We start from the raw sequence: 5,509 nt of genomic DNA, 5'->3' as shown, positions 1-5,509 counted from the left end.
TTTTCCTCATTGTACTTAGCAAATATTTGATGGCTGGCTTGCTGGTGCCCAGGGAAACATGAGGTATGGGACATATCTCTTCTAGGAGACCATAATAATAATTTTAAAAAGAAAGCCTGGATACCTCATTGGATGTGCAGGATATTGGAGCTCATTTGAGTATTTACCAAATTTTCCGTGTTCCTTTTCTCTAAGCATCAGAACTGTGAAAATTCTCAAAGAGTCATCAGTCTTCAATAAACGCTTCTGGGAATTGAAATTTCCTGATTTTCGCCAAGCTCTCACTCACAATGGTGATGTTGCTGGGCACACAAGTCTAGCCTACCTGTTCAGCTTGGCAGGGAGCGGTAAGGCTCAGCAGCTGTTCAATGGCTGATCACCAGGAAACTGAAGCAGCCATCCTTCTTGGTGGCTTGTGTTTCTCACTGGGAAACTAAAGATGAAAGAACCTTCCCTACAGTATATGTAAATATATTAATTCAATTTATTTAATGAAAATCACCACTGTATTTTTTAATGTGTTGTTTTGTTTTGTTGAGACAAAATCTTGCTATGAAGCCCAGACTGGCCTGAAATTCACGATAGAGTCCAAACTGCCTCAGCCTCTTGACTGCTGAAATTACAAGTGTCCCCCACTGCTACTGACTTCGATATGCTCTTGTTAACACTAAATTTTTAAACCTGTGAAGGTGTAAACTCCCCTTATCATTCATGGGCTCTGTACTCATAGAAAGTCGGTAGCATCACCAATTGCATCTTATTGGATCTGAGAAGTAGCCTTCTATTTACTGACAGCTGGTTGATTTTAAGATAATGGACACATATTTGCTGCAAAATGTTTACCAAGCTTTGTGAAGGGGAAATGTAGGGCCTCTCTGTGATACAGATGCCGATACATAAAGGGAGATGAAGTAGAGTCTCTTCTTGGGACAGATGCCAATATATAAAACTTCAATGTGCATGATTGGGGGCTGTACCAACGGCTCAGTGGTTGAGAACATTTGCTTCTCTCATTGAGGACCCCGGTTAAGTTCCCAGCATGCACATGGCAGCTTATACCCTCCCATAAATCCAGTTCTTGGGGCTCTAATTCCCCTTTCTGTCCTTCACAGACACCAGGCACACGTGTAGTGCACATACAAACATGCAGGGAAAACACTCATACACAGAAAAAGTGAAAATATATCTTTAAAAAAAAGAAACTATGGCAACACAAAACTCATGCTCAAGCCCTAAAAATATTTTGGAAATTCTGATTAATGTGTTCAGAAAACCAGAGAGCTGAAATAAAAGAGACTATCCCAACTACACTGATTTAAATGACTACAAGTGCAATGACTTTATCAGAGCAGTATAATACAAAGGGCATCCAAAAGAACTAGTCATGGGCTCTGTTAGGGAGTGCTTTCAGTATACACTGTACTCTGGGGAAAGTCTGGGCTTTGTGTGTGTGTGTGTGTGTGTGTGTGTGTGTGTCAGTTTTACTACTTACTAGCTGTGTGCCTTGGTTCAAATAATTTAATGTATCATTTAGCCTTAATTTTCTTATTAGTAACTTGTGTGCAAAAATACCATGCCTGCTGTGAACTGAGTGCTTACATCCCACAAAATTATGGAAGCTGAGATCTAAAAACCGTTGTGATAGTGCTAAGTTCCTTTTGGTCACAGTGTTCATCAAAACAACGTAAATGTGACATGGTGGCAGAGAAGACAAAGGTCTCAAGAGACCCTAGATGACCTCCTAGGTACAAAAGGAAGATGTTCATAAAGATGTAGGAGCATTAAGCTGGACTAGAGCATCCGAGGGTGCAGCACAGTCTGATGAAAGAGCTGGAGGCTGACAGTGATCACATGGCAGAGTGGAAAATTTGCTTGATCAGACCATAAGTTTATGTGTGCTCTCAGGTGATGGAGCAGCCTTGCCCAGATAGGTGGATGGAACTGGCAGCATGGGAGCTTATTTATTAAGCAGAAGTGAAGGTCAGGCTCATACATGATAAAAGCCTGTAACTAAGAACATATGTCTGTTTATATAAATTAGTGTCTCACCTCAGCCAACAGGAGTCAGTCCCATGGAGACTTGGCACTGGCTTTTATTTAATTCTCAAACCAGTTGCTTCTGAAACACTGATTGTCATCTTTGCTTTAGTGGCCCTTGTTTTGCAATTTAAAAAAAGATCACACTTAACAGGCCAACGAAAATTATTTACCATCAGGAAGGCTTACCTTTTCTAAAAAAAATTAATATTTTCTCCATCGACTAGCCCATTTTAATAAGCTCCTGAACAAGAGTGAGGCAACACAATTCCATTTGAGACCCCTCAGCCTTGTCCATAATATCATAGTCCAGGGCTTTTCTTATGAGATAAAGTTCTTCTTCAAAGGGAATAAGATTAATTATGAGACAATGCCTCCCTTCCCTTAGCCCGATTCATTTAAAGATGATATCCCATTAGACAGTCCTTCAGAAGTCTGAACTTCTTAAAATATAAAGGGGTTTTGACTTGTTTCCAGTTAGGCAAAACCTTGATTTTAAAGTTTTCTTTTATAGATCTAATTTTTTCCAGAGTTGAAGAGTTTCAGAAAACAATCATTACGGCTTTTATGAAATGCTCACCTTAAAAGAAGGAGCTATATGAATGAGAGCTTTACAAACACACACACACACACACACACCTGCATACACCATTAAACTATTAACAAAATCAAAACACACTGAAACACTCTGCAGTACTGCTGCTGTGTTATAGATGAGATAGTTTATCTTAGAACACAAATTTATAATTTGGGCTGCATATTAGAATATTTGATGCAATGCTGAAATATAGCTTGGCACCTCAGCCACTAGGTAGCCATAATCAGTTCAGTCGAGTACTACTTTTGATACCTTATTCAGGTCTGTTCAACTTGAAAATGATGGGGAAGTCTTTCTGTTCCAACACTCATAACTTTGCAACTACATGCAGTTATTAAAACAGAGAGCAATTTGAATCATACAGAGAAAATTATTTTAAGTTCCATCAAAGACCCCAATTTCTAAAGATTTGGTGTCTTCTAATAGAGTTTAGGGCTCAGATACTAGTAGGTGATTTTAAAGGTCTTACATATATATATATATATATATATATACTTAAAAATTTTTTATTTTATTACTTTTAATAGTTTATTAACTTTGTATCCTGGTTGTAGACCCCTTCCTCATCTCCTCCCATTCTCACCCTCCCTCTCATTCCCCCCTTCCCAATTCCCTTATCTACTGAAAATGGGTAGTCCTCCTCCCCTACTATCTGACCCTAGCCCATCAAGTCTCAACAGGACTACCTGGATCCTCTTCCTCTGTGGCCTGGTAGGGTCACCCCCAACCCAGGGGGAAGTGATCAAAGAGCAAGCAGTTCATGTCCTGGCTCCCTTACTAGGGAGCCTACTTGGAGACTGAGCTGCTATGGGCTACATCTGAGCAGGGGGTCTAGGTCCTCTCCATGCAAGGTCCTTGGTTGATGTAAACATGAACATACCAAATAATCTAATTAAAAATGGGGCACAGAGCAAGACATAGAATTCTCAACAGAGAAATATCGAATGGTGAAGAAACACTTAAAAAAATACTCAATACCCTTTGTCATCAGGGAAAAGCAAATCAAAACGACTCTATGATTCCATCTTATACCCATCAGAATGGCTGCAATAAAAAAAAAAAACTCAAGAAAGGGGAACCCTCCTCCATTGCTGGTGGGAGTGCAAACTTGTACAACCACTTTGGAAATCATTCTGGCGTTTTCTCAGGAAACTGGGAATAGTGATGCTTCAAAACCCAGCTATACCATTCCTGCGCATATACCCAAAAGATGCTCCACCATACAAGGACATTTGCTCAACTATGTTCATAGTAGCTTTACTTATCAATATATTTTTAACAGCCAGATTTGATAATCACTGTTTAATATTATCATTTTAATTTTGAAAATTATATTTATTTCCATGTACACATTTAAGACTCTGAAACCAATCTTATTTCCATTTGCTTTCCTTTGGTCTTTCATTCCCCTAAGTAATACACATAGGTTCTTAATGTCCATCTAATTCTAAATAGTATCAATGATTTAACAATGAGTGCACATATTGAGTACATCCTATATAATACAAATACTCAAACATGAAAAGTCCCTAAAAATCTAGAAGCTTATAATGCAGAAGTTGGCTTGTCATTGTTGTCAACAATACACAAATCACAAAGAGAAAGAGAAGAGATAGAGCATGACTGTAGGCCAGGTTTCTACCATTTCTAGAAATGACAAGGGGGTGATCATCATCAGTAAAAATTCAAAAGCAGAAAAGTAAACAAGAGATAAACATCACATATATGAAGGACAACCACCAATGTGGTTACTGTTAATATACAGCAGTGTGCCATTTTTTTAAACTATAGAACAATTCATTAACCTGCATGTCCTCCTTATGCAGGGATCATGCTAACCTTCTCTGTATTGTGCCGATTTTTAGTGTACCTGCTGCTAGAGTGAGCAGAGTTTTCATTTTCAAATATAAAAAAAAGTGGAGTCAAATTAGTATACATTCACTATATGGATTCAGAATACCTGGATTGTTTCCATTATTGTTTGTCTTCTTTCAGCCGTTGTGAAGCCCATCAAATGTTTGGTGTGTTTGAAGAGTTTATTTCTGTTCTTCGTTGAATACAAGTCTATTATATAATGGTACTGTTGGTTCTTTCTATCCACTTGTTCCATCAGAGTTAACCAGCTGAAGATCAAAAGTGTTTTTGAAAGAATAGTTGTCTTTGCTGGATATGAGAGATTTTCCTTGTCATTATTCCCTGTGCAATAAAATGTTAAAACTACATACCAAGCATTTATGTTGTGTTAGACATTATAAAGTAATCTAGAGATGGTTTAAGCAAGCGCTAGGATATGCATAGGTTATGTGCAAACATCATACCACATTATGTAAGGACAGAGGCATCGTCACAGCTGAACTAGAACCAGTCTTGCAGGCTGACTACTGGGGATTATTGCAATGCATCTGTCTATTCACCTGCTGAAGAACATTTCTACTGTTTCCATGTGCATAAGGAACTTTTATTTCACTGTGACTAAACTATTTGGGTTGAGGAATTTTTCTTGTATTCTTAGATTTTTAAGAGGGTTGTTCATTTATTTTCTGTTTTGTTTTGTTTCATTCTTCTCTCATACAATATACCCCAAAAACAGTTTCTCCTGCCTCTACTCCTCCCACATCCCTTCTCCCCCAGATCTATCCCTCCTCTGTTTCCATTTAGAAAAAAAGAGTAGGCCTCCCAGATATATCACCTGAAGCAGGCATAATAGCTTACAATGAAATTAGGCACAAACCCTCCTATCAAGGTTGGATGAGGCAGGAGGAAAAGGGTTGCAAGAACAGGCAAAAGAGTTAGAGACAACGCTGTTAAGAATCTCATGAGAACACCAAGCTACACAAACATAACATATATGCAGAGGACCTAGAGCAGACCCAT

The 5,509-nt window shown here is 38.4% G+C and overlaps 1 non-coding gene across 1 annotated transcript; it reads right to left on the bottom strand.

Moving 5' to 3' along the window:
- Positions 1–4,416: 4,416 nt before the first annotated feature.
- Positions 4,417–4,524, bottom strand: LOC132656767 (U6 spliceosomal RNA). The gene has a single exon (XR_009594456.1). It is a non-coding gene; the product is annotated as a U6 spliceosomal RNA (small nuclear RNA).
- Between the last annotated feature and the right edge of the window lie 985 nt (positions 4,525–5,509).

The sequence above is a fragment of the Meriones unguiculatus genome, chromosome 9 (genome assembly GCF_030254825.1).
Source record: "Meriones unguiculatus strain TT.TT164.6M chromosome 9, Bangor_MerUng_6.1, whole genome shotgun sequence".
Lineage (NCBI taxonomy): Eukaryota > Metazoa > Chordata > Mammalia > Rodentia > Muridae > Meriones > Meriones unguiculatus.
This window is presented reverse-complemented; position numbering and strand designations above follow the sequence as displayed.